Raw genomic sequence first — 17,213 nt, 5'->3', positions numbered from 1 at the left:
AAAGGCATTTGCTTTCAACATTGTTCTCCTCAATCTCATTTATTTCCTTTGTCCAAAGCGTTTCCAATGTGTACTAGGTTCTGCTCCTGAAGTATGATTATGGGACCCGCAAACAGACGGATATACGGGTGATACTTGTGTGTTACTCTTTCCTATACATTTTCATACAGTTTTAATCACCGATAGTCCAATAAAATTTTGTGTTGTTTCATCGGTGGTGGAACGTCTTTTATACTGATCATCTTGAAGATATTGCATTCACACGTCCTCTGGTCAGTGTTTTGAAAATGAAGCAGCAGATTGCTGAAAAACATACAAGAATTATGGATGCATTTTCTTCTCTGTCAGGTCATCTGAAATATGGAATTTCTATCTTGCATGATGTACCAACTTATCTAAACATACATAATGATTTCATTAACCTCAGCAATACCAACGCGTTTACCACAACGCGTACTTTCAAAGGGGTTGGGGGGTATTATGTCCCTATATCAAAAGAATAATTTTTTTTAACTGCTGCCAACCTTTATAAATAACATACTTTATAACAGGTACTGATGTATAAAGTACTTTATATTAGGTACTGATCTACAAATAGGGTCCAGATCCTAAAAATATCCTTCATCAAAATCTTAGCAGTACTAACGCATTTTCCGTAATGCCTGCATAGGAGGGGTACATTATGACCACCAGAAATAATTTTAAAAAAAATACAGATTTTGTTAATCGTCGATGAGTTTTATTCACAACACCCTTTTTAAGCTGTACAGATGCTTAACAAGGCCTCTGTACTTGAAGATGGGAGAATGAAATTTCTTCATAAATGTCGTGTTCACTACTGCCGTAAGTTTTCGGGTTACGCTTTAATGAAAAATTCAAAAGAATTACGGAATCTGATACAATAAATTATTAAAAGCAACAAATAGTTTTTTCAGAATTTTGAAACGTAAACTATAGATTACAATATTTTCCAAAGGTGGGCGTAAACTAAACTCCACCCCCCTCCCCCCCCGGTATTAAAATTAAGTGCGGCTGTTGCATGATGTACCAACTTATCTAAACACACATTTTACTTCAGTGTGAACGTCAAACAAGCCCAGTTGTTAATACAACACTGGGTAAATTCAGGAATTCAGGAAGAGATTTTTCACTCTGCAGCGGGGTGTGCACTGATATGAAACTTTCTGGCAGATTACAACTGTGCACCGGACCGAGACTCAAAATCAGGACCTTTGCTTTTCTTGGGCAAGTGCTCTATCAGTTGAGCTACCCAAGCACGACTCACGACCCGTTCCTACAGCTTCAATTCTGCAAGGTTCGCAGAGGAGCTTCTGTGAAATTTGGAAGGTAGGAGACGATGTACTGGCAGAATTGAAGCTTAGGGGATGGGTCGTGAGTCGCGCTTCGGTAGCTCAGTTGGCAGAGAGTTCGAGTCTCGGTCCGACGCACAGTTTTAATCTGCCACGAAGTTTCAGTATAGGTATTGTTTATTACGTGATAAAAGGCTCCTAAAACAAGATAATATGATTGTGCTGCCATTATTTCAAACCGACACTTCCGTGTTTCAGCTGAACAACTTTAATATTTGAAAAGTTTAAGAGAAATATATTCGTACTGGGCGCATGGTCAAGTAAATTTCGTAAAGAAGCATGCTCTCTGTGCAGAACTCCCATTCACCAGTCCGATAGTCCGATAGCCGTGAACTTTATCTAATATAACTACAGGCAGAGTTTTACACACTGCGTGAGAAACAATACGATTAACTCCTTTGTTTTCATCATTTTGTGGGAAGTGCCAGTAAGTAAAAGTTTTGTAAAGGCTTTAGACTATGTATAACACTTGGTGCATGTCGCTGAGTGCTCTCTTTCTCAAGTACTGGATGAATTTAGTCTGGGTAATTTGCGCACCCTGCCTTGGAACATATATACAGTTTCAAACCATAACAAAAGATTATAGCTCTTAGTGAGTAGATTATAACAGCATTTTAACTTTTTAAATTCGACCAGTAATCGTATTAAATACTAAAAATCGAATATTTGTTGCCCTACGATGATACAAGATACGCAACCTGCAAGTAATATCGTGCCTCAGGTTAGCCGTTTAGATATACGTACATGGATGTGTTCGAAATCATTCATTTTTCTGCTCTAACACCTTTCGTGATTATGTAGCTATGTAGCCTTCAGTCTGTCACTTGTAATAAAAAAAGTTTATTAGTGGCGGCTGTGCATAGATTGCGAAAATGTGTGGCGAGATGTGCCTTCGTAACACATTGTTTTCATATGAAAAGACCGAATGTAGTTCAAAACGTGTTGAATGGTGGTGTGAGCTGGTGAGCAGGTGATACGTGTGGACAACAAAGATTAGCAAAACCAGCACACACTTTCAGTGAGATGTCTAGGTGTCTGTGGAGGAATGCTATTTAACGTCTCATGGCAGTTAAACAACATTTTCTAACACTTTTTTTTTATTTTGCCTCTGGATCTACAGTTATTTCATGTGCTGAAGGTAAGTGGAACACTGTGTAGGTCAACGCACGGCCAGAGCACCAACTGGCCTTTCCAGGGTGTCGTACTTCTAGGCAGAGCAACTTTTATACACTATCTCTACTGTGGCTCCTACAGCTGCTTGTAGAGCCCCTAACGGACTATCCATGCCAATTGCATTTCTCGAACACTGTAAGTGATCTGAAGCTTTGTTGTGGCGTACTAGCAACGACTGTGTCGTCCGCGTGTGACAATGCGAGTTCCCATTGATGGATATAAGTCTCAAGTGGTCAAATGTCAACAAAGTACTCAATTATTTGGTGGATGTGTTCCAGGCTCCGTCTTCCTTTACAATTTTTGCCGTCTACATCTCCTTCTAGTACCATGGAAGGTATTCCCTGTTGTCTTAACAGATGTCCTACCATACTGTTCCTTCTCCTTGTCAGTGTTCTCCACGTATTGCTTTCCTCTCCGATTCTGCGCGGAACCTCCGAATTCCTTATCTTAACAGTCCACCTAGTTTTCAACATTTGTCTGTAGCACCTTATGTCAAATGCTTCCATTTTCGCCTTTCCCGTTTTTTTCACAGTCCATGTTTCACTGCCATACAATGCTGTGCTCCAAACGTACACTCTCAAAAATTTCTTCCTGAAATTAAGGTCTCCGTTTGATACTATTAGCACTTCCTTCGACAGGAATGCCTTTTTTGCCAGAACTAGGCCGCTTTTGATGTCCTCCTTGCTCCGTCTGTCATTGCTTATTTTGCTGCCAAGGTAGTAGAATTCCTTAACTTCGTCTACATCCTGACTATCAATCCCTATGTTAAGTTTGTCGTTGTTCTCATTTCTGCTAGTTTCCATATTCTGAACTCATTAGTCTGCTCATTCTATTCAGCAAATCCTGTAATACTTCTTCACTTTCACTGAGGACTGCAGTGTCATCAACGAATCTTATCACTGATGTCCTGTCTCTCACCCTGAATTTTAATTCCACTCTTGAATCTTCCTGGCAGCGACATTCCGACTACCAAACACTGCATAACTCGAATTCAGCGGCTATGTAACATTTGGTAATTCGAATTATTTTGTTAGTTGGCTCAGACAATTCAGCTTTTCGCGACACTGCCTTGACCTCTCAGTAATGGATACCTTACTACAACACACAGTGAATAAACGACGTTTAGTACGCACCACAATATTGCAGGGGAAGAAGAACAATGTGATCAGGACACTTGCGGCCTATCAAGCCGGGAAACAACCTCAAAAGAAGGAAAAACGACTATTGTAAATGTTATGCAAAAATTGATTACGGTTATATTTCTATACAAAGTTCACCCTGACGAACTTAGTAGTTTCACATAAGAAGGCAAAACAAACCAAACTGTTTAGTTCCTAATATTATAGCGTTAAAATTCACAATATTTTGAGGTAAAGTTTAAACTATCGTCAGTTTTACTTTCTGTAAATGTCAGAACATGAAGTTTTTATTGCTCGAGGGCGATTTTAGCCAAAATCTCCTGCGGCGCTCGTACGCTGTAACTTGGGGCCTTGTAGTCAAATTTGAGGGTGTTACTCCGCTTGATGGGCGAACAGTGACCTATATCGAATTGTTCGTCTCGATTTGATCTATTCCACCATGGTACGCTGACTTTTAAGAAGTGGGCCTGCAGAAAATGTGCATGTTATTGACGCCGTGGGACGTGGGGTGAAAAGAAAGGTATGTAGCGAAACCTTGCGAGATTCCCGCAGTCACGCGGTCGACAATCCTGAAGCAGATACATAAGATCCCTGAAAACGTATCAAGCAGAGGGAGGAAGCGGACCCGAACGCTTGCTTGTTGAAAGTGCTTTGTTGGTGTAGAGGACAAAACATACCTGTCGGAGGCTATACGCATAAAACAAGGGCTAGGTCATTCGTTGATAGTCTGCGCACTGATGCGTTTGTGGCTAGCGCGGAATGGTTCACTACCTTTGTTTTCAAAATTCTTGAAAAATCTGCATGTGACCTCAGTTTGAAATGTTAACAAATACATACATTAAGTATTTAAATAGGTGAAACAATCAACTCCCTCTTGACGTTCTTTCTGCGTCGTTTTGTAAAAGAACTGAAACTACAGTACCATTTTTTAATCTCTCAGTTCGACTTTTTCGACATTCCTTCCTCACCATCGAACTTTCGTTTACTCAAACTAGCAGTTATTCGAACTTTTTGTTAGATCCTGTGAAGTTCGAAATATTGGGAGTCGACCGCAGTAATATTGTTGGTCGCTTTAAAAGAGTAGTCATAGAGAAGGAATGACCAGTTTTTCCCGGACATTTCTGTGTTACCTTAAAAGACGTTTCGAGTTCCGTTCTCTGAATATCAAAACATTAGATCAGCTCTGCCTGTTCTTACATATTTCTTTGTCATGTATTTTGAATGCCGCTGTAAATCGTTTAACGTTGCGCTATCGTTCTCGCTTCTTACATATCACCCTAGGGCAATCCAATCGGCTAAACGAATTGGCTGTCACACTTCTACAAGTGTTCCGATTCATTCCCTTTGAGCCGCATTACTTCGCCTGATTGCACGGTTAGTGTGTTTCGGGAGTCTGGTGACGTAACTGTACCCATAACAATTTGCACCTCATGTCCAGATATTTTTAGCCAGGTAATCTGGATAGAGGCTCACGACCAGTTTATATACAGGGTGAATTCAAATTTCCGCTGAGCAGATTTCGATTCAGCTTGCGTTATCTGCCAATTCCGTTAAGGTACGTAAGGAAATGTAATATCCGTAAAACGGTTTTCAGTTGTTTGTTTACATCATCCCTATTGTCAGGACGATATGAATCACACGGAAATTGCAGAGATAATGTATTTTTGAGTTATCTGCATTTTTATGATTTCGTGGCGGTTTATCTGGATCTATGTTAATGGCACCTTCAAATCCAGACCACATTCACATCCATAAAAATGAGATATTTGTTAAACTAGATGTCCCAGGGATTGAAAGTTCGACATTTTATTTAATGATCGTAAATAATTATCCCTTACACATACATGTAGGCCTAGAAAAGATGTATAGGATGCATCTATGAGTAGGGGAGAGTGTTGTAGCTTGGTACACTTCTAACATTTTCACCTCCAGCCATCCCCGTAATAGAAGTTTAATATGCACAGTGTAATGGGTATAATAGCAGACATTTGTACTGATGACTGAGGACTATACACTGAACAACAGTACATCAGTTTTACGTTATTTGCAGACTAAAAACAGCCAAGAACACAGAAATATTTTTTTATTTAAAACAACCGGTTTCGACAGACTTTACTGTAATCTTCAGGTTTCAAAAAAATCTTATGTTGTGAAACTCATCAAAATGAGAAAATCCTATTATCTGCACTCATAATTGTACCTATAAATAGTAGTATCTTTTCAGGTTGGTTAGTACTTCCAAGCATGTGTGGTAAGAGCAAGCCTGTAGTGCTTATTTTCCTCTGGGCCTCAGGTCAGACGTTGAAGTGCAGGAACATGGACACAAAGCGGTATGTCTATGTTCACCGGGTAGTCTATTTAGTGGTGCAGTTACAACCGTGCAGAAAACATCAGGTAGTAAATTATGGGAGGTGACTGCAGGAAGACACTTTGACACAGAGAAAAAAACAACCAACTAACTGAAGTGTGGACAATTTAAGGTACCACATATAAAAATATCTGCAATAATACTCGTTACATCCTGTATTTTTGTCATTCTATTTTTAATTGATGCCATTAAGTTTTTACGAGCTGGATTGTTTTTTCTCAAATTACGAAAATCACTCCAGAAAATTCTGATTTTTTTCAAGTATGAAAATATGTTCCAAGGTACTGCTCATGTACCCAGGAACAAATATTTTGTTGGAATTTAAACAAGAAATTCTTGTTGATACTGTATTTAATCCTCTATCTATTATATAATTACACTACTACACGCCAATAACCAGTAAGGGAAATCAAACAGAAGTATTACCATAAACCTGTTACAAGTTAATTACGTTTTGAAATAGAATCTATTAAATTCTAACACTAATTTTTATATTCCAGACAGAAAACATTGTTAAGGCATTAAAGAAACTCAGTTTATCCGCAAGTATCGTTTGTTCCTAGATAAAAGACCTTCCACCATTTCAGTGTACAAGATGGCGCATGATTGATGAAGTGTGACTCAATTGTCGACATGTTATATAAGTAGTTGTACAGATGTAGAGTTTTTAAGTCACCTAGAAATTCTGTAACCGAAGAATTAACAATATATTCCTAATAGCTTTAACACACTGTACAGAACTAAAATGTGTAAAACGCGAAATATTTACAAATGCCACGCAACACAACCTCACGCTTAGCAACAAAATCTGTTGAAAATGGCGGAACGTGCTTACGACGGTTTCCAGCGCGATTTACTTCACGCCGGCTGGTGTGGCCAAGCGGTTCTAGGCGCTTCAGTCTGGAACCGCGCCACCGCTACGGTCGCAGGTTCGAATCCTGCCTCGGGCATGGATGTGTGTGTTGTCCTTAGGTTAGTTAGGTTTAAGTAGATCTAAGTTCTAGAGGATTGATGACTTCAGATATTAAGTCCCATAGTGCTCAGAGCCATTTGAACCATTTTTTTTCCCTTCGCGTGATTCTAAAATCACCAAAAACTATTCTGTGCTCCTAGGTACACCAGCTACAACACTCTCGCTATTTATATAATTGTATGAACAGCCTGGTGCGAATGTCTCATTATTGGGACTTATTTTGCCAGAGTTGGTTGGTTGGTTGGTTGGGGAAGGAGACCAGACAGCGTGGTCATCGGTCTCATCGGATTAGGGAAGGATGGGGAAGGAAGTCGGCCGTGCCCTATCAGAGGAACCATCCCGGCATTTGCCTGGAATGATTTAGGGAAATCACGGAAAACCTAAATCAGGATGGCCGGACGCGGGATTGAACCGTCGTCCTCCCGAATGCGAGTCCAGTGTCTAACCACTGCGCCACCTCGCTCGGTTTTTGGCAGAGTTCTGCCCCTCCATGGTGCCATACTTTCTTTTCCCCTTTTACTACATCTCTGCAGACATTTCAACCTCCATTTCTGAAACTTACCATGATGGTTGTGGCGCTATATTCATCAGATGTTAACTACTTTCAGAGGCGGTAAATTATCTTTGGCCGATTAGTTGCTGCACCAATGACAATAGCAGCAAATGACTCTTCAGTGGACGTAAAATAAAAATTACGGATGGGAACATGAGGTTATAAAACAGGATTTGTATGCTTCAGTAGGTCACCATAGCCGCGAAACTGACTGCCGCGTTTCGTAAGTCAAGACAGAATACAATGTCAACGGAAGCAACACTACAGGCAGCGAAGGCAGCCAGAAATATTTTGAAAGTGTATGGTGATAATGCCACTGGACAGAGAGGATTTTAAGGAGCATCGTTTTGATATAAGTGACTCTCTGTGTCCATGGAGACTTACAGAGTTTGACGAAGATCGTTTAAATACATTAATCCACAATGATCCATGTCAGTGCACTCGAGAACTGGCAAATGTGTTTAACTGTGATCATTTCGCTATCTTGCGACATTTGCGTGCAATGGGTAAGGTTCGAAATTCTAGTCTGTGGGTACCGGATGCTCTAAGCCAAAGTCAGAAAACTTAGCGGGTGGCCATACGTGCACGTTTCCTTATTCGTCATCAATTGGTTCGTGGACAACACTGAACATCCCTATCTAGTATCGTTACTGATGGCGAGAAAAGGTGTCCTCATGCTAACGAAAGGAAAGGAGTGACTGACTCCAAACAAAGCAGCAGCTTCCCCGTACAAAGACCTGCGCTCATCCACAAAAGATGATGTTATGCATCTAGTGGAACAGCGACGGTGTGGAATACTACGAATTGCTTCCACGAGCTGTAACCATCACTGCTGACAACAACTGAGCCGTCTTGCTGACAGATTCCCAGAACAACGACCAGGAACGCTGCGTGAAGTGTTGCCACTCCACGCCCGCGAGCATTCGTAGACTGGCAGAGAACGCTATACTCGAATTGATTTGGGAAGTCATTCCGTACGCACGTTACTCACCTGATCTTTCACCCTCAGATTTTCTCCGTTTCGCCCTCTATCGAACAACCTTCAAGTACCTTCCTTTTCGGATGAAAATGCTCTCCAAATACGACTCGACGGTGTTTACGCCTCAAAACTACGTGATTTCTACAGTCGCGGCATCGAAAAGTTACCCCAATGTTGCCATACCGTTGAGAATAGTGAAGGAGAATATATTATTGACGACTAAAGTCTCCATTTATATGTATCTGTCATGTTTATTAAACTTATGGAAAAATGCTTGGAACTTAAGCATCAACCCAGTACATCCCAGAGTGTCACCTACACCCAGCGTCCTCAAATGTTTCTTGTGTATATTATTAAGTTCTGTCTCCTGCTACCGTTTTTGACCTTTACCACTCTCTACATTACAATGTAAGTTAATCCTTGGTGTCGTAACATATGTCCTATCATTCTGTCCCTTGGTTTTGTAAGTGTTTTCCATACGTTCCTTTCTTCGGCCAGTCTGAAGGGAACCTATTCATTCATTATCGTATCAGTCTAACTCATTTTCAACATCCTTTTATATCACCACATTTCAAACGCTTCAAATCTCTGCTTTTCCCCTTTCCCATAGTCCGTGATTCAGTGTCTCAGCATGCTGTACTCCAAACCTACATCTCAAGAATGTTATCCACAAATCCTCATTACCTGTACTAGTCTGCTTTTTATGTCATACTTGCATCATCCGTCATGTGTTATTTCGCTTCAAAAGTAACAGAATTCTTCTTGGACAACAAATCATCGCTTGTCTCATCCATTACTTTCGTCTTTTTTCGGTTTATACTCCATCCATTTGCTCGTTAGCCTGTTCAGTCCATTCAACAGGTCTTATACTTCTTCTTCTCTTTCACTGAGGATACCAAGATCATGAGTGTATCTCATTATTGACATTCTTTCAGCCGGCTGGGGTGGCCGAGCGGTTCTAGGCGCTACAGTCTGGAACCGCGCGACCGCTACGGTCGCAGATTCGAATCCTGCCTCGGGCATGGATGTGTGTGATGTCCTTAGGTTAGTTAGATTTAAGTAGTTCTAAGTTCTAGGGGACTGATGACCTCAGAAGTTGATTCCCATTGTGCTCAGACCCATTTCAACCACATTCTTTCACCATGAATTTTAATCCCACTCTTGAACATTTCTTTTCAAAATGTGCTGCCTAATAACACATTTAGCTGTATCGTCAAACGGTTATTCGCTGCATCTTATTTTTTGTAGCAGGTACTTGAATACGCTCTCCGCTCGGCATCATCTGAGCAGCCGCATTTCTTACACCATCGACTTACTCATCTTTCACATTTTGCTTGTACAGAGCGTAAGGAAAACCACAGTGTGCTTGACTACAGCTACTAATGTAGATTTCGTTGGAACTTCGAAACAAAGTTGGCAGAACAAAAGTCGATAGTACTGCTTTTTCAAAGATAAAAGACTGTTTTATTAATTCGTTCTGTTGTTGCGCAACTCGTAGCTGTATGGTTGTTTTACTTCATTCTACTGTTGCGTAACTGTTATCTGTGTGGTTCAGTTGGTGAATGCTGTTATTGCACTGTGTAGTGCTGGGATGTTCAATTTGTTCTTAAATTATGGTGCTTTCAACTCGCTGTTCTTTTTGTTGAACATGTGTTTCGGCAGATCTAGCGCTGGCATTTACTGGGAAATTCCGGGAAATAGCTGTACCTCATCACAACGCAGTTCGTCGACTTACCGATAAACGTCGAGAGAAAGACTCAGTGTTAGATGGCGAAAGAGCTGGAAGTCACCTAAACTAAACGAACAGAAGTTGTTGCATATTTATGCTCGGGAAAATCATTGCGCAAGTTTGCAAAACGATATCGGTGCATAAAGTGGTTAAGCAAACTTTGCAATTTATCTCGAGTGAAGTAAAGGCAGTGCATGAATTAAGAGATGCGGACCACGAAAAGCCAATTCGTTACTGTAAATAGTATACATCTTTAATTGAGAGAAGTACTATTGATATTCTTAAGTCACCTACTACACAGGCGGGATCCTGGTTCGACTTCTCTGTTTATGTTAAGACACAACAAAATGTGATCAACAGAGAATTCTCGTGTGGCGCATGAGACGCCATTGCATGGCCAGGAAATTGGAGTGTTGGTAGAAATATCCAACTTTCGTTGGACTATGATAACAGATTCCGCAAAATCAAGTTTTTTTTCCGTGAGAGCAGTATCGGTATAAAGCAAGAATAGGAAGAGCTGAAGTAAAAAAGAGAATACAAGTTTACGTTTTGTGCGTGGTTCTTGGGGTTACTTTCAGAAGTCACCACTTCAAGATTGTTTGTGCTACGAAAAGGTGCAGAGTGGAGAGCAGCTGGAGACAGCGAGGGACAACAGGGTCGGCGGCAGCGAACGGCGGCCGGCGCGGCGCAGTTAGCATTACAGGACGTGTCGATTCGCCAGCCAGTTACAGCACACCACGACAAAAAATGGTTCAAATGGCTCTGAGCACTATGGGACTTAACATCTGAGTTCATGAGTCCCCTAGAAGTTAGAACTACTAAAACCTAACTAACCTAAATACATCACACACATCCATGCCCGAGGCAGGATTCCAACCAGCGACCGTAGCGGTCGCGCGGTTCTAGAATGATGCGCCTCGAGCCGCTCGGCCACAGCGGCCGGCACACCATGACAGTAGAGTTGCAGCCAGCGGCACAGCCCACAGCAACGTGAATCAGCGGCAGTACATAGGGGAAGAAAATCAGCGTATGTATTGCACTTGCACTTACAGGTCTAAGATTTGTAATTGGAACATTAGAATTAGTAAAATGCGTGGAGGAAAGGAAATGAGGCACGCTCTCAGAAGCAGAGAAGGTGTTCAGTCACACAATAGTAGTGACGAGCCGGTTGGTCAGACGCAAATAAATGGTAGTGAAGTCAGATATGGGTTTCATGATATGTCAAATTTAGTCAAAAATGATTCAGGTGAAAACGTAGATTCGAACTTTGGTGATGCATTCAAAATAGTAAATTCAGTAGCCTGTGATCTCAGCGATAGTTCTGAAGAATCATGAATGGTTTCACGTGCAATGTAGAGTCGGATAATAATGATGACAGTGAAAATGTATATTTAGTGGCAAACAATGATAATGTGCACCCAGAATATGTGGTACGTAGTTAAAAATGCAGTGGTTGATTGTAATGACGATGCCAGAGAAAATGACTCTGCCGTCGATATTTCTAATGAGCCAACAGATAAGTTACGTACATTAAGTCATGGTACAGCATCAGCTGATATTTTCCCAACTCAGGATGGTGATCGGGATATAAGGTCTAAGCTAAAATTAATTTTCCCAGAACAAAAAGAAAATAAGGAGGAATTAAGAAAAGCAAGAAAAGAAAATAATTAGAAGTTAAGAAAAGCACATGAATAACACAAGGAGCAGTTAAAAGAAGTTAATGTAGGGGGTAGCCTAGCTTAACGCTTACTTCAGTGCTCTGAAAAGAAAGGTTACAAATCTTGAAGCTCAAACTAAGGGGTGTTTGATGAAAATAGATTATGAAACAGAAGAATGGTGTAAAACATTTGAAGTTTGTATACTGCGTGAAGAGTTTGACAGAGCACTGAAAGACCTGAGTCGAAACAAGGCCCCGGGAGTAGACAACATGCCATTGGAACTACTGACGGCCTTGGGAGAGCCAGTTCTGACAAAACTCTACCATCTGGTGAGCAAGATGTATGAGACAGGCGAAATACCCTCAGACTTCAAGAAGAATATAATAATTCCAATCCCAAAGAAAGCAGGTGTTGACAGATGTGAAAATTACCGAACTATCAGTTAAATAAGTCACCGCTGCAAAATACTAACGCGTATTCTTTACAGACGAATGGAAAAACTGGTAGAAGCCGACCTCGGCGAAGATCAGTTTGGATTCCGCAGAAATGTTGGAACACGTGAGGCAATACTGACACTACGACTCATCTTAGAAAATAGATTGAGGAAAGGCAAACCTACATTTCTAGCATTTGTAAACTTAGAGAAAGCTTTTGACAGTGTTGACTGGAATACTCTCTTTCAAATTCTGAAGGTGGCAGGGGTAAAATACAGGGAGCGAAAGGCTATTTACAATTTGTACAGAAACCAGATGGCAGTTATAAGAGTCGAGGGGCATGAAAGAGAAGCAGCGGTTGGGAAGGGAGTGAGACAGGGTTGTAGCCTGTCCCCGATGTTATTCAATCTGTATATTGAGCAAGCAGTAAAGGAAACAAAAGAAAAATTCGGAGTGGGTATTAAAGTCCAGGGAGAAGAAATAAAAACTTTGAGGTTCGCCGATGACATTGTAATTCTGTCAGAGACAGCAAAGGACTTGGAAGAGCAGTTGAACGGAATGGACAGTGTCTTGAAAGGAGGATATAAGATGAACATCAACAAAAGCAAAACGAGGATAATGGAATGTAGTCTAATTAAGTCGGGTGATGCTGAGGGAATTAGATTAGGAAATGAGGCGCTTGAAGTAGTAAAGGAGTTTTGCTATTTGGGAAGCAAAATAACTGATGATGGTCGAAGTAGAGAGGATATAAAATGTAGACTGGCAATGGCAAGGAAAGCGTTTCTGAAGAGGAGAAATTTGTTAACATCGAGTATAGATTTAAGTGTCAGGAAGTCGTTTCTGAAAGTGTTTGTATGGAGTGTAGCCATGTATGGAAGTGAAACATGGACGATAAATAGTTTGGACAAGAAGAGAATAGAAGCTTTTGAAATGTGGTGCTACAGAAGAATGCTGAAGATTAGATGGGTAGATCACATAACTAATGAGGAGGTATTGAATAGAATTGGGGAGAAGAGGAGTTTGTGGCACAGCTTGACAAGAAGAAGGGACCGGTTGGTAGGACATGTTCTGAGGCATCAAGGGATCACAAATTTAGCATTGGAGGGCAGCGTGGAGGGTAAAAATCGTAGAGAGAGACCAAGAGATGAATACACTAAGCAGATTCAGAAGGATGTAGGTAGCAGTAAGTACTGGGAGATGAAGAAGCTTGCACAGGATACAGTAGCATGGAGAGCTGCATCAAACCAGTCTCAGGACTGAAGACAACAACAACAACAACAACAACAACAAGTCAGAAATGAATCGAAAGGTTGACCATGAAATCGAAATGTTAAACAAGGATTTGCAGAATCAAAATGGGGCCAGCCGGAGTGGCCGTGCGGTTCTAGGAGCTGTAGTCTGGAACCGAGTGACCGCTACGGTCGCAGGTTTGAATCCTGCCTCGGGCATGGATGTGTGTGATGTCCTTAGGTTAGTTAGGTTTAATTAGTTCTAAGTTCTAGGCGACTGATGACCTCAGAAGTTAAGTCGCAAAGTGCTCAGAGCCATTTGAACCAATCAAAATGGGATAGTGTAAACAACAATTTATGGCATTAGTTAATGTAAGATGAGAGCACAGCAGAGCAATCAATGCATGTAATGAAAAAATACGATACAATGTAGTAGTGACAAAAATGACCTTGAGATATTTAGTCGTAATATTTCACATGTGTAATCCTCTTATAGATGCAACACATACACAAGTGCGATTCAGGTTAAATTGAGACAAACAGAGAAAAAAGTACTTCCTGAGATGCAAAACAAACAAGAAAATGAAGTTAAACAGAAAGCCGAAATTAGGTGTAGAAAAGAAAGACTGAGGGGAAGTTGCTCAGGAAAGTGACGTAGCAAATTACACTACTGCGTATAAATTCCATCATTTCTCTAGTAAGGGAACTCTACACCCACTAGCCTTCATTCGGCAGTTTGATGGCATCATTCTTGAAAACATGATACAACAACAAAAAATGTATGGATAGGCCAGAATATACGATGTGTACGGTTACAGATACACTAGCAACGCGGCACCAGCACCATATTAATGCACACAACAAAGAACGTACTATAAAGTTTTTAAATATTTGCAATAACGACGAACAGACCTCTACGTCCGAAAATATTTTTAGACTAGGAAAGCAACATGAGGGTCGTTATGTATAACACAGATGAAACAATGGATAAAAATAAGCTGAAGGCTGCAGAAGAAGACGACACAAAACCAGGTAAGTGAATACGGCTTATGTATAACAGAAAAATCCTGGTGGCAAAAATAATGGAAATACCTAAAAGTTGTCCTGAGATGATGCACAGATTGTGTCAAAATAAATACCGTTACTCTTTTTATGAACTGAAATGTCGAAATGGTTTCCGCTGTAATGAACTGTGATACAATGATAGGTTAGGAATGTTTCTTTGCTACCATTACGTTCCTGTGATAGAAACTTCCCAACTGTAACAGAACAAGTATTATCTAAATACACTCTTCTAAAACCGTCGGCACACGGACCGTGCATCCGACCGTTGAGCGTGCAGAGTTTCTGACGTCATAGCGTGGAGTAGCACCTTCGCGAGTCTCTCCGAATGTGCAGAGCAATATCTAGCATGTCAGATATTCTGAACGTGCGTCTGAGAGTTGATCAATCGGATGGCACAATGCCACCTACGTCATTTGCACGCCATCTCCCTTCAGCATTGAGTTGTGAGGAGCCATATTGGCATTCAGTTCAAGTCTTTACGTATACATGTCGTTTCTGAGCACTAGCAATATGAGAATCACTCGAAAACCCGTTGTTAACTCCCTGATTCGTTGCAATAAAATAATGAGAGACATCATATTCGTGGCAAAAGAATTATTGTAACTTGCGTATTATGAGAGTATGTCATTTGAAGATAGCGGCAAACTGAGCATAAACCAAAAACACTTTGTTCTTGGTACAATTTGTTATAATGAAATTTCAGTTAGTAACATTATTACGTCTAAAGCATTTAGCAAGTGACAACGTCTTAGAATTGTCCACAAACGAATTGTTATCGCTTTAGAGTGCCGGCACAGTAGCTCAGCGTGTTCGGTCAGAGGGCTGCCCGCCCTCTGTAATAAAGCAAACTGAGTCAAAGAATCAACGACCAACTTGAACCGGTGTCTTGTGACGTCCGCCCAGACCAAATGCAACGAACTATACCGAACAAAATGAGGGGAAAAAAAGTGTAGTGGGTAGAACTGATGTTTCCTGATCAGATATGTAATCTAACAATGGTTCGCGTCTCGCGAAGTCTAAATATTTTTTTGCTAACGTTCGCGTATATAATAGGTTCTGACGCTTTATTATCAGTTTAATGTAAGTATATACTACAATATTTAATGTTATGTAAATATAAGTTCACCTTTTTTCTGAGGAGTGTGTTTGTTCGATTGGATTAATTTTGCAGGACAGCTTGCGCTACTTGTATAAAGATAGTTTTTTCGTTTTTCTTTTGAGTTACGTAATTTACATGTTGTAAAGATTATGATACTGGGTAGGGACAGTGATCAAGTAACAATGACCTTGGGGTTTTACTAAAGTGTGGGAAAGATAAAATAGTGTTTATCTTATGTGGAGAACTATTGCAAAGTTGTGTCGCACTGTTTGTAATGGAACTTTTATAAGCCTTTGTCCTTACTGACTGGACATAGTACTTTCCTTTTCGTCTTAAAACATCTACATCAACACTGAAGTTTTTATTTGTGTGTATTACATATAGAACAACGTGAGTAGGATATGAACAATGGAGGAAATGTACATTTTAAAAGAGCTAACGTGGGAATTTTACGCGTGCCTGTTGAGTAAACACATAGAGTAAATATATCTCTGGAGTGAGCATTCACATGCGCAGAACAGATTTTGTGTTGTCATCATACACTGCCGAACTTTTTACGTGTTCTCGGGACGTCGTGTGTTTGTCCGTATAGCGCCCTGTATATTTCGAATGTCACTACATCCCTAGTACAGACGGATTCTTTTCGTACGTATCGTGGATTATTTATATATGTTGCGCAGACATTTTAACAGTATCCATTTGATACGAGAATAAACCAGCCACGTAACTTTTAAGGGCAAGTGATATTGCATTCTGCTTCTTTGCGATAGGTGTCACAGTTCAGATGCACTCGATTTTTGGTATTTTCGGTTTGATACAGCACTTTTACAGTCCGCCCCGGCAGCTGAGTGGTCAGCGTGGCAGACTGTAAATCCTAAGAGCCCGGGTTCGATTCCCGGCTGGGTCGGAAATTTTCTCCGCTCAGGGACTGGGTGTTGTGTTCTCCAAATCATCATCATTTCATCCCCATCGACGCGCAGGTCGCCGAAGTGGCGTCAAATCGAAAGACCTGCACCAGGCGAACGGTCTACCCGGCGGGAGGCCCTAGCCACACGACATTTCCATTTATAGTATTACAGAACCTGACGTACATTTTTGCAGTGATAGTCTTGCAAAACGACTTGACAGTACGCTAGTACTTTTGCAAGTGTCCGAAAAACACCGAATTTGCCACACATTAGCGATTGTATCCCTGCTAATTCGTCCTTTTTTTCTGCTATTTCTGCGTATTTATTTTCTCGTTTTTGTGGCCTAAAGCACAATTTTTCTTACTGGTGACACATTAAAGTGTTTATTTAACGCATTTTACGTACTTGCTCCCAGTTTATTACATAAGTAGTAGACTGAGTAAGAAGGGGGGAAATAGGCGATCGGAGAATAAATGTACTGTAAAGCAAATACAGTTGGTCATGTAACAGTCAGTTCATATAACACCATTAAGGAA

The sequence above is a fragment of the Schistocerca piceifrons genome, chromosome 2 (assembly GCF_021461385.2).
Source record: "Schistocerca piceifrons isolate TAMUIC-IGC-003096 chromosome 2, iqSchPice1.1, whole genome shotgun sequence".
NCBI lineage: Eukaryota > Metazoa > Arthropoda > Insecta > Orthoptera > Acrididae > Schistocerca > Schistocerca piceifrons.
Note: the sequence above shows the minus strand (reverse complement) of the source record.